The sequence below is a fragment of the Myotis myotis genome, unplaced genomic scaffold (genome assembly GCF_014108235.1).
Source record: "Myotis myotis isolate mMyoMyo1 unplaced genomic scaffold, mMyoMyo1.p scaffold_m19_p_17, whole genome shotgun sequence".
NCBI classification, from domain to species: domain Eukaryota; kingdom Metazoa; phylum Chordata; class Mammalia; order Chiroptera; family Vespertilionidae; genus Myotis; species Myotis myotis.
Window position 1 is genome coordinate 21,752,896 of NW_023416321.1, and position 13,607 is coordinate 21,766,502.

The window sequence follows — 13,607 nt, forward strand, 5'->3', positions numbered from 1 at the left end:
GCTGATTTCCATAATGCCATATGGGATCTGCCAGCCTGGCCTAATGAAGCTAGGAAGAGCTGGAGTCATTTGAACATTCTCGCCTGCATGACCGTCGCCAGCTCTCCAAATGCCTGTTATCTGAAAGCCAATATTTTTCTTTTGCTTATTGACAAATCCCAGAGGTGTTTGCCCCTAGACAGATGTAAAAACTCAGCCTTGGGTGGCAAATTTAAACTAAGATTCAAGCTACACACTGCACTTTTTTGTAGGTAGTTTTCTCTTTTTTTGGGGGGGGGGGGGGACACCACTCTTAACCTATAATTTAAGCTTGATTAAATAGAGAACACAAGATTTAAGTGTGAATTATCCATTTCTGAACACAAAGGCTCACCTCTGTTGATAAAGCAGTAAATCACAAAGAATAAAGCACAAATACTTTACAATGCCACCAAAGCCTAAGGACATATTTATTGCCCCAATTCAAATTTTCCAATAAATATATCAATTTAGTTGACCCACTCCTATTTGTCTCTGATAAGTTTCACCAAAATTCATATCAAACTGTATGCTTATTAATTTTTGCTTCTGTCAAAGTTTCTAATCCATGCTCTAGGATGGAGAATCATCTTTTATTATATGTAAGGTTCTTACACTTTTTTCCCTCATTGTGTAGTAAAATGAACTTGTTGAGGTCATCTTACATAAGTGAGCCATGCACACACCTTTCAGGATGCCTGAAATGTATCGTTAAAAATTCTCTGTAGTGTTCATTGTCACTTTTCCAAACTCAAAAGTCAATTTCAAGGAAAAGTGCAGATAGAAACATATTCCCGAAATGAGTATTTTGTCTTTTGCAAGCCCAAAACAAACAAACAAGAAAAACAGTTGCATTAAATCAAAAAAGTATTTCAAATTTACATTTGGTGCCAGTATCTTCATTCACAAAAATTTCATTCCTTTTAACATAAAAAAATAAATATTCTAGTGAGTAATCCAAGTCATTTTAGATTCTCAAGAATATTATGGGGTGGTGAACACACAATTCGATATATAGATAATGAATTATACCTGAAAACTCTATAATTTCATTTTATTAACCAATGTCACCCCAATAAATTCAATAAAAAAGTTTAAAAGAAAGCTCCTTGAGACAAGAATGCCACATGTTTCATTTAACACCATTCCCAGCACCTAGATTAATTAACCACAAATAATTTTGTGGTCTGACAAATTTGAGTGCTGCTCAATAAATAGTACTACTCTTTCTCTTATTTCTTTCCTTTAACTTTGTTCAGCATTTACTTGAGAATAATTTCTGTTTATAGACACTTTCCTATAAACAAAATGCAGATATATATCTATATGTTAGAAAAGAATCATTATTTTGTTGGTCTTGAAGATCAATAACACCTTGTATATGTTTTCCAAAAAAGATAAATGTGTTTTCCTAATGTATTTTTAAAGACCCATTTAGCTTAATCAGTCAATAAATTCAAAATACCTTAAAGAATAAAAAAGGATATTAAAATTGGTGGTAGCAATTTTGTTCCAGAACTATGAAAACAAAATCACAGAATTTTGCCAAGAAATCTCTCTGAGTTCTCCCAAAAAGGTGAATGTGTCATGGCTGAGTCAGTGCCCAAAGTTTTATAAGTAGTTATATCTCTAAATATTGCATATGCTCCAACCCTCATTTCACAATCTCTGCTTTGTTACATAAGTGTTCTTTATCCCTTTCCTTTCCTTTCCTTTCCCTTTCCTTCTTTCCTTCCCTTCCCTTCCTTTCCCTTCCCTTCCCTTCCCTTCCCTTCCCTTCCCTTCCCTTCCCTTCCCTTCCCTTCCCTTCCCTTCCCTTTCCTCCCTCCCTCCTTCCCTCTCTCTGTCTCCCCCTCCCCAAATGGTCATGCAGCAAAGGCATGGCTGGCGCAAAACAAAATAAAACAAAAGAAAGGCAGTGGGACAACTATCTAAAGCAGTGGTTCTCAACCTGTGGGTCGCGACCCCTTTGGGGGTCAAACAACCCTTTCACAGGGGTCGCCCAAGACCATCGGAAAACACATATATAATTACACATTGTTTTTGTGATTAATCACTATGCTTTAATTATGTTCAATTTGTAACAATGAAATTGGGGGTCACTACAACATGAGGAACTGTATTAAAGGGTCACGGCATTAGGAAGGTTGAGAACCACTGATCTAAAGGAAAGGAACTTCAAGAGAACCAAGTGGTCCTGGGGATGAACACCATGCTTACTTAGCCCTTTTGCGTCTCTTCTCTTCAACAATGAATTGTGGCCTGTTTATTCCCCTTTCTCATAATTCCTTTATCAGCAGTGAAAGGACACTAAAACTATGAGACCTTTAAACTGTCTAGTTTTAGAACATGGATTGTTCAATTTTGTTGTTGGTGGTGGGTGGTTGTTAGTTCCATTGGAAAACAGTAGCAGCTCTACCAACAAATGGGAAGATAGAAGTTCAGACATCACTGTGTTACTAAACAATCTTAAAAATGCTGTTGAGTTCTGATATAAAAGTTAATAATGAGGTACACAGTGAAGTCTAGGAAACACACACACAAGAAAACAATAAACCAATACAAGGGTTCTAAGGGCATACAATGGTGGAGAGAACGCATTTCAGGAATCTTTCTCTGGGGCTCTGAGATTTTTGGCTTATGATAAAGGTAAAGAATGAAGAACATATCAGTCTATCTAAAAGTACCAAACTACTTTCTCTTATGAGTTTCATATTAAGTAAATAGGAAATATCACATTATATTGGGCGGGGGTGGGGGGGTGAGGTCAGATCTTTTAAGCACATAGTGATCTGTTTCCCGCCAATATTCATAATAAAAACAATAACGTAGCAAGAAGACCGAAAGGGTCATCTTGCCTAGATATGAAGCAGGGAGAAAGACAGGAGTGATATTCTCAAAGTCTAGTGGAACTGGTAGCAGACTACCCTACAGGAGATTTAGCTACTAACATTTTGCTTTACTTGAGCCATAATTACCACACCGAGAGACAGGTCAGATTGATACTCTCCTACACGATAACATGATGGTAACAACAGGTTAGCCAGAATAGCTGAAAAGAGTCTCACTCTCACTAAAGATGGACTCACAGTCAGAGTAGACTTCTAATGTGAGCTCATGAGTGGGGAGGGCAGGAGAAACCCACTCTTATTTGCAGAATCAACAGGAAGAGGAAGAGAGCTCCCTGTACTCTTGACAGAGAGGGGAGAAAACTACTCCAGTTCTTTTGAGATTTAGTGAGCTCAAGAAGATGAGAAAAATTATGAGTTACAACAACATGATAGAAGAAAAATTTTAACAGAAGGAAGAAGGAAAGACAGCACAAATAACAACGGTTCAATAATAAGAAGTTCTCTTACAGGAAAAAATAAATCTCTGGGAGGCTGTTTGTAGATCTTTTGGCTCAGGTGAGGCAACCTTATCTTTCACTGCTTTCTTTGTAGAGGGAGGTGTGCTCACCAAACCAGAGGAAAACGAGCAGGCAGCTGCAAAATTGGGATCCTTGTTTTTTGGGGTTTTTTTTTTTTTTTGGTTCTTTTAAAAAATATAACCGCAGGATTTTATACTCTTCGTAATAAAATAAAACATGAAGCTGAGAACTGGATCACTTGGCTCTTTCTCTTATCTCCTCCTAGCTTAAAATGCTTATCCTCTCTTACTAGCCGGCCCTCTCTGAGGTCTGCAGTGGGGCTCCATGCTTTCAGACCTCAGCGCCATCCTCTTTGGAGATTTAGCCTTTCTTGAGAAAGTCAACTTGGTCTACCCACGACAGCGCCTCCACTTCTTGTCATAACACCGCTTTCTGTGGGCATACAGGGAATCCCAGCCCTCAGGTACGGTCACTTTGTGGGGTTGGTGCTTGCCACACTTCTGCCAGAAAGTTCGGTAGGTCTTAGGAATGATCACCATGTTTTCAGAAGCACGATCAGCAGGGACAGCTGTGGTCTACTGACATCACCACTTTATCCACAGCACTTGCGAGAGTGCCTGGAATCGAGCAGTCCATCAAAATATGGATGCTGAGTGATGGATACCTTTAGAAGCAATGAGAGGATTTGCAAAAGTCCTTCACGTGTTTGTTTTTAAGTAGTAGTAAAATTTAAAAAGTAGGAGAGACAGGAAGAAGCAGTAGCGGTTGCGGTAGTAGCCATGGTCACATAGCCGTAAGGGACAGGTTGGGAGTGTAGGTGGAATCCAGTTGCTCGACATGGCTACACAGAAACCTGTGGCTCAAGGGCCTTATCATCAGCAGAGATTTACTCTCCTTCCACGGGGCTCCCAGGGGACTCTGAACTACAAATGTAGGTTTGAGCAGCGGTGGGAAACCAAGATCTTGAGCCATGGGAGGATTTATAGCCAAGGGTAGCAGGTGAGAAATGAAACGGTGAGGTAAGTACCTTATTAGGAAAGCGAAGGTCAGGACCAGGTCGGGATGGGTTAAGACAGAAGAGCCCTGTCACCAGCAGTCTGGCTGGTTCAAGACTTTCTCAACAGGCCTCAGTTTCCGTACCTCTGAAATACCAGTGACCACGTCTCATTATTGGAAGTGACACAAAGGAAAGCCAAGGGTAATCCGTAAGTGGGAGTCAATGAGGGACGTTGAGAAACAGGTCTGTTGAAGGCAGGTATGGGATCACGTCCTTTATGTCTTGATCTATTTATTGGAAATGCTACTCGGGTAGCAGACTTTCTATTTCTAGAACAGGTAGGACTCTAACACGCATCCCGTATGATTGCTCCCACTTTCCAGTCCACGTGGGTGGTGGTTATTATTTTTAATGTATTCCTACTTCAATAAGTCATAAATAAGCTTACCTATTCAAATGACCACAATAAATGATGAGAAATAGCACAGCGACCCATAAGCAGCAAAGACCCAGAAGGCAACACTTAAAACATAAATTGCCAACAGTAAGCTGATCAGGTTTCATAAATCAGGGCAGCAATGGCCCTAAAGAGTGGGAATGAGAGCTCCAGTAATTGCAGCCTTCTGTCTGGGCGCATACTGTAAAAACAGCCGCAGTAAGCACTCCTCCTGACCAATCAATAGACTCCTATTAACCTCCTGGCCAATTACAGGATGATTGGCTAAGCAAACAAAGAATTATTGGCTGTTTAGCTGGGACTTTATTCAGGCCTCTCTCTTCCCCTGTTTCTCATTCTGTTCCTCCTCTCCTCCCCACCCCCTTTCCTGTTCGGAAAAAAAACACATCTGCAAACACCTGATATTCATCTAAGTCGCTGCAGTTGTACAGTCTTGTTAAATTGTTACCACCTTTTCCACAAGCAGTTTTGGCAATTAACCTCATGGCCAGGGACTTCAAAGAAAACAACTGTTGAGTTTAACCTCTCCAAGCTACCATAGATTCTTTTATGATTTTTCCTGAAACACTTTCATCGAGAGAGAGAGAGAGAGAGAGAGAGAGAGAGAGAGAGAGAGAGAGAGAGAGGAGACTGATAAAATTAATGTTTATTTTAATATTTGGTTAATTTATTAAGAAGACAAACGCTTCAGACATTTGCCTTCACGTGGTGGGCTCCCTTCTCAAAGCCTCCACCAAGTGAGGTTTTATTTTAATTTACATTCCCCACACATGTGTGCTCCTCGGCTCTTCCACAAATCCTACATTTGCTGGAATCCCAGGATTTGATACATTTGACCCTCTCTTGCCCCTGTTCACAAATCTCTCATATGTTTCTCAAAACTGTTTAAAAGTTCAGAATGAAAAATGCATGTAAAATTAATGCTAAGAACCAAAGTTGCCATTAAAAATCTATTTTCATTTTATATTTTTGCCCACATAGATACACTTCTTACATTAAAAGCTAGGCTAATCCCCAACTCTCAGGAGAATAAACTACTGGCAATAAAGATCAAAATATATGACTGAACAAGCAATACAATTCTTCTGGAGTAATCTTGTGGCCTACGTGTTTCAATGCAATTTATGCGATGTAACCAGCTTTTTACAGCTGTATATAATAATAACAACGGGCCCCGTCGCACCAGCTGAAGGCGGGTTTGTGGAGGTGTGTTAACTTCTTCAGGCCACAGAGTTCATTTAGAATTTTAACAAAAAGTGATTAACTATTTAGGAGACCCTGAGAACTACTGGTTTCTCCTCTCTCGGGCAAGGTCAGGCCTTGTAAAATTGCCACTAATACTTTTGCCACTCTTAGTGAAACCTGAAGAACTCTACAACCAACTCAGAGTATGTGTGCCGCTTTTCTGGAAGCACCAAGAGGTTGAAATAATAAATCTGCAGCAAAGGCAAGAGGGCTTTTGTTTGATATTTACAGCCACCAATACCTTCATGCTATAATTAATTCCCCCAAAGCCATAAATAACCGTTCTCTGGAAGATGAGAACTCTACAGTACAGTCTACACCATGTGGTCATTTTGTTAAGGGCCCAGCTGTAACTGAACAGCAGTTTTCCGCCAAACTTCCCCCAGCACCACTCCCACCAGTCTAGGGCAGAGCCCAGGAGCACGGTGACACCATCGTTTTTGCAGTGAGACCGATCTGGAGTAGAATTCCACTGTTGCTACTTATGAGCTAGGTTGAAAGTGGGAAAGTAGAGTTGTACCTCCCTTATCGGGATACTGTGAGGATGAAATGGGGTTGAGTATATAATGTAAAAGTCACCAACGGTTTTTTTTGGTGTTTTTTTTAAAAAAATATATTTTACTGATTTTTTACAGAGTGGAAGAAAGAGGGATAGAGAGTTAGAAACATCGATGAGAGAGAAATATCGATCAGCTGCCTCCTGCACACCCCCTACTGGGGATGAGCCCGCAACCCAGGTACATGCCCTTGACCAGAACCGAACCCGGGACCCTTCAGTCCGCAGGCCAACACTCTATCCACCGAGCCAAACCGGTTAGGGCTCACCAACGTTTTTTATGTGGCTTGTACTGCTTTAAAAATCAGAAAATAGCCATAAAAATGTGAATTTCCTGTCTCTCTAGACTAAATGGAAGGTTTGCCAACGCCAAGCCCCCATTTCTGCAATGCCAACATGGCATGAAGTAGGGGCAGCCACCTTGTAAATGCAGGTAATTTGCTAGAGCCCCCACATAACATGGGCATCGGCACATCTGAGTTCCTGAGTCCTCTCTGAATCATTTAAAAGAGAGTTTGGAACACTGTCCAGCACAAATGTGTGGTACCCAGTACTCAAGAAAAAGCAGTCATTATAAGAACTACTCCGCCAAATAAAATCAGTGGAAGGAGGTTCCATGTATATATCAATTAAACATTTTATGCAGCACAGACTACATCAAGCTCTGGAAATTTTACAAAATTTTCCTAGTGTGTGTGTGTGTGTGTGTGTGTGTGTGTGTGTGTGTATTTGGAAGGTTCAGAGAACAACATATATAGGTATATGATTCCAAAACCTCCCAAATACCCCCACTGACCTAGAATTCCTAGCGCACTTACTTTTCATACTGCCTCTTCTGGAATTTAGCACCTACCATTGCTTCTTGCTATTTGAATCCCCAACCAATGTGTAAGCTCCTCAAGTGTGCATTCCCAAAGCACTGTTGAGAATAAAAATACCTCTTTGACAAGAACCATATGATTTCAATCATATGTGGGATAAAAAACAGAAAGGAACAAACCAACAAAACAAATAAAGCTACAGACACAGACAATAGTATGTGGTTACCAGAGGGGAAGGGCTGGTGGGGGGGGAGGGTGCTGAGAGGGTGATGGGGGTCAAATATATGGTGACAGAATAAATCTCAGACTAGGAGTGGTGAGCACATGATGCAAATACAGATGATGGTATACAGATAGAACTTTACACATAAGATGTATGTAATGTTATTAACCAATGTCACCCCAATAAATTAAACAAACAACTTACTTAGGATAAAGATGATTAAAAAAAAATACTTCTCATTTAGACAATTAGGGAATTGGCCAGCCTTAAACAAGGAAACAGTTCAGTTATACTTAAGAAGAATACTTGTTGCCCTAGCTGGTTTGGCTCGGTGGATAGAGCATCGGCCTGCAGACTGAAGGGTCCCAGGTTTGATTCTGGTCAAGGGCACATGCCCTGGTTGTGGGCTCGATCCCCAATGGGGGGCGTGCAGGAGGCAGCCAATCGATGATTCTCTCCCATCATTGATGTTTCTATCTCTCTCTCCCTCTTCCTTCCTCTCTGAAATCAATATATGTATGTGTGTGTGTGTGTGTGTGTGTATATTTTTAAAAAAGAATGCTTGAGAGGCAGAAGTCTGTTTTATCTACTTTTATATAAAAAACACCCATAATTAGGATGTTGTATACAACTAACTGTATGCATAAAGGTGTTTGCAATGTTTTTGTTTTCTTTAGTGAGTGAATGCTATCTTCTGAAATATTATTGAAAACACCAACTTTCATAACCAACTTCAGAGACAATTCAAAGACCTACTTCAATTCAGGGTAATCAGACATTCTGAGTTTGTGGGATCCAAATTCGGGACTTGATTATGTTATCACTCATAATCCCCATTCTTTTAGTGTGATGGTGTGGGTTACAGGGAAAGAAATCGAAAAACGTAGTCAGAGGAAGAGCAAAGCCTAGAATCCAGATCTGCCTCTCTTGCTCAGGGTTCTGTCACTATTACTTTAATTACAGTTTCCCGTTCAAAGCCATGAAAACAACCTACCCATTTGATTAGGTCATTTTAGACATGTGGGGGAGTGGGGAGCGGATAGAAATACACCTAAGAGGTCAGTCATTTTAAACAATTTATACTCGACAGCAATTTTCAGACTGACCCAAGCTGGCACACCAAGTACATAGGGGACCTTGTGCTGGGGAACACAATGCGCCAGCTGTCTGTCTGGGTCGCCTGCACGGACAGCGATGAGCCCTCTGCCGAGGAGTCGAGGGGCTGCAGAGAAAAGGATAAAAATATGTCTCTCCCGAGAAGATAAAAGGCAACCTCAAATTCCAGGAGCATCTTAGAAGCAGCCAGGGAAGCTTTGGCAGCTTCTGCAATAAGTGGCCTGGGTTGAATTTGGGGAGGAAAGGGGGGAAAAATGAAATATGTCATGTACATGAAATTCGAATCAAACCTAAAACGTCCTCTGTCCACTCTCGTTAGGAAACAGAACTCTGCAGAGAGGAAAGCGATTTCTGGCCATCCTTATGGCCATATTGATCTTTTTGCTTCTTTTTAATTTTGATGTTCTTTGTCACCGTAAGTTTAAAAGGAAAGGGGGGGAAGGAGGCATATTTGTGCTGAAGACTTAAGAACAAACTTTAAAAGTAACCTTCATTGACACCAGGGTCTGGTGCTATGCTGTACAGTTCAATGAACTCCCGCACAGATCAGCAAGATGGCTGGAAATGCCTCTCCCCGTCTGGTTTTCATCTCCCAAGTCTGTGTACTCAGTAGAGTGTGAAGAGAGCCTCTCTTCTCTTCAGAACATTCTCCCCACGGTCCTGCCCCAGCCCCCACTCCCTCTCCGCAGCCCCTGCAGCCGAGAACAGGAACTGGAGCAAATGCTTTTGTGAATTAAGAGATCTTGGGAGCGTAAATTTGGGCAGGCTGCTCCTTTCTGCGGGCCAGACCCTGCTGCTGCCCCAGGATGTGAACTGTCAGTTTGCATAGCTGGTGATGAGTTGCAGAACCATCAGCAAAGGTGAAGACGGCAGAAACAAGAGAGATTCAAGACTGGTGGAAATCATTTCACAGGGAAAATTTCAGCCATCAGTGGGAGGAAGCTTTGAAAAATGCTGCCATTTCCGAGTCAGAATGAAGGAAAAATTAAATTACTGCCGGTGAGGCGAGCCAAAGTTGCATCTCCCTCCAGGGAGAGTTTTGATAATGGTAAACATTTGACAGCTGGCCTGGAGTTGTTATCTTGTTCTAACAGTTGTTATGGTCTAAATGAATATTTCTGATAAGGGAACAGAGAGAAAAATTTAAGCACTTTGATATTTTTATGTTTTAAACCTTGTGGTAGGGAGCCAAACAGGTTTACAGCAATTTGTCACTGGGGGGCCTACTCTCAATGCTGTAATGACCCCGGTCTGGAAATCTTACCGGTATTATTATTTCCGTTAATCTATATGAAATTATTCTTTGTTGTAAATTGACTTAGTAAGAAATGCTCTTGAACCTTTAGCTTCCTCAGCAACTGAAAAACAACCCCCCTCGTTGACCTGGAGAAGTTGAGAAGATACAGGGTTAATGCAAGCAAACGTGACAGCTCACAAACGTGCCGAGGATGGCTGTGTTGTGAAAGAGCGAGATTTTTAGCTATGGAGGCTAAACCGTTATCAAATTTTAATCTTCCACAGATTTTACTATCTTATGAAGAACACCGGGCCAAACATTTCCGAAAGGTAACGTAAATAAAGTAGCCAGCACTTTAAACTCAAAAAGGACCCCTTACTGGGTGCCTGAGGATTTTGCGTCAGCAGAAGAGGGAGAGGTGCCTGGAGGGACGGTTCATGATGAAGCACTTGCTCGATTCCTATATATAGCACGAGGAGATGAGCCTGTGCTATTGTCTGGAGCGCTCCAGGTCTGCACAGGCACTGGCTCGAGGGTCCTGAGACACGCATGGAAAGCTCCGAAGAGATGGGAGGGAGAGTCCAGTTGCCTACTATGGATTTGCTGGTCCTGAGAATACTATAAGCCTCTCTCAGTCTGCTTTTTTTACTGAATTTATTGAAGTGACATTGGTTAATTATATAAGTTTCAGGTATACAGTTCTAGAATACATCTGTATATTGTATTGTGTGCTCACCACTCTAAGTCACATCTCCTTCCATCACCATGGATCCCTCCCTGCCCCCTTTCCCTCTGGTAGTCACCATACTATAGTCGGTGTCTAAGTGGTGTATTGTTTTTTTTCTTTGCTTAGTCCCGTCATCTTTTTCACCTAGTCCCCCTGCCCCTCTGACAGATGTCAGTCTATTCTCTGCATCTATGAGTCTGTTTCTATTTTGTTTGTGACTTTATTGTGTTCATTTGATTTCACATATAAGTGAAATCATATGGTAATTGTCTTTCTCTGACTGGCTTATTTCATGTAGCATAACACTCTCCAGGTCCATCTATGTTGTCCCTAAAGGTAAGATTTTCTTTCCTCCTCCTCCTCCTCCTCCTCCTCCTCCTCCTCCTCTTCCTCCTCCTCCTCCTCCTCCTTCTTCTTCTTTTTTTATGGCTGTGCAGTATTCCATTGTATAAATGTACCATAGCTTTTTTCATCCATTTAGTTTTAAAAAAAGAATATCTACACTCCTCAATGTACTCTGCCCCTGACATTCTACTAGATGGGAGTATACCAGTGACCAATCAGAAAACTGTATCCCCCTGGAATAAACAAAAACATAAAATATTTTCAAAAAATTTTTATAAAATTTGGGCTTTACACTTGCCTAAAATGTAATTGGCCTAATGTCATGTGAACTCAGCATTCAGCTGAGAAACAAATCCATTGAGCATCTGCTCAGTGCTACAGAGGATTCAGTCTAAGTCCTCAAGCAACAGGAAGGAACACAGGCCCACCTGATGTGTAGGTGTCTTATCTTTCTGTCACTTCCATACTTAGAATGCATTTGCAAACATTATGCCCTAACCAAGGGAAAACTTTACCCAAAGTCTTTCCCTATTTTTCTTGAAAAAAAAAAAAGAAAAGAAAATCAGAAAATCAACCTTTATTCCTGTATTTGTGGAAAGTAAGAGTTTCATTATCTCCCCCCACCCCCCAGGGACCCTGCCCTGCCTTAATATGAAAGTATATAAATCGATATTAAAGTATGGTATTTTGAGAATGTTTCAAAGTAAGGTCAAACTGGTGTTAAAAACCCTACTAGTGAAGGCTAAAATAACAGTCTGGCTGAACAGTCTTAAGTGCAGCTGACTCCAATTACTAAGGACATCCTAGCAATTTTTTTTTTTTTTTTTTTACTAACAAGAACAATGCAAGCCAAGTCTTTGAGTTGAAAACTAATGTCAAAGAGAAGTTACTCATAAGAGAAATGAGATAAATTATACTAATGCTGCAGCCATATCAGCAGCTGACAAGTAACTTCACCTTCAGCATTGGAAAAGTTGAGTTCTTTCCTGAGCAAATAATCAGAAAAGGAAATGAAGGATATTCTAAGAGAGAACAAATGCTAGGAAAAAAAATTCTTCTTTTGACTAAAACATCCAAGAGAATTTTGCATAAGAAAATATGTACATAAATGAATCATTGCAAAATCATGAAAATGGTGTTCCAAATAAAAATGTAAAAGCATTTTGAAGAATTTTGAGCATTCACCAAAATAGAAAGAAAAATATAATGAAACCCAAGCATTCATCGCACAACCCAAGAACCATCAAACCATGGCCATCCTGTCCCTCCCACCTCCAGTTCCCTCCTCCTGCATTATTTTGAAGCAAATCCCAGGTATCAGCAAATCAGACAGTTCTTCCAACCATATTATTCCAAATGGATGGTCTCTTTCTGCCTTCACCGTTACCCACAAAATCAATGTTTTTGATGATTAACTCCCTGCTCCTTACCCTCATCTGGAGGCTGTTACTAGTACCGTTACTATCCAATGCACTATGTGAATTGAGTTAATAGAGACCCTCCCCAGATACATAGGACTTTATTTTACATGAGAGCTGATGACCTCCATATACCCGTCCATTCTTAAAATTCTATGACTCCTCTATGCAAACTTCTACTTGGGACCAGTATTCATCCATTACCCAAACTGGGATCACATCATCCAGTATCAAGGAAGGGACACTGATTAAGGAAGTACAGTAAGTCCTCACTTAAAGTCATTGATAGGTTCTTGGAAACCGACTTTAAGCAAAATGACATCTAACCAAACCAGTGTTTCCATAGGCTAACAGATATAAACAAGAACAAGTTCCTACCCACGAACACATGGGGAGCACGTGCAAACTCCACACAGATACGGCCCCACTGAAGAATAGATGTTATTTTTTTCTCATCAACATTATAACCAAACGATGTAGAACAAAATGATGTTGAACGAAAAGATGTTATCCCAGGACCTGCAGGTAGTGGTTAAAGCATCAGCTTCAATCACACATTTCTGGTTTTAAATTTGGCTCTCCCAATTACTATGTGTCCTTGGATAAGTTACTTAACGTCTCTGTGTATCTGTCCCCTCATCTCTAAACATGGAATAATAACTACTGCACAGAACTCCATGAAGATTAAATAATATGTAGAGTGAAATAATATGTAGAGAGTGCTTAGCCAAGAACCTTAAAATAAGTGGTTGCTCACTTATTAAATTAAGGAAGAGAGTCTTACATTGGAAAGTATCAGTAATGAGAAGGGGTATGTATATAGTGAAAAGGATGACATGAGGGAGGAAATGGGGGTAAAAAAAATACTCCATTTTTATAAAATGTATCTTCCACCAACTTCTTTGAAGAAATTGTCTCAGTATTACTGTTTTATAGGAGCCTTCAATAAGCTCATAATCTAAAACAGAGGTGATTCAACCTGTTCATAATTGTCAGTTCTTTAAAAAAAAATCAGAGTGCCCTCGGTCATAGGGATCTGTCTCTTGCTTCAACAGTGTTTGGACGGAACAGACTCAG

The 13,607-nt window shown here is 40.6% G+C and overlaps 1 protein-coding gene across 12 annotated transcripts in view; it reads right to left on the bottom strand.

Annotated features, from left to right (window-relative positions):
• Positions 1–13,607, bottom strand: part of BCAS3 (BCAS3 microtubule associated cell migration factor) — a 473,254-nt gene that overhangs the window by 179,513 nt on the left and 280,134 nt on the right. The gene's annotated exons all lie outside the window — the stretch shown is intronic.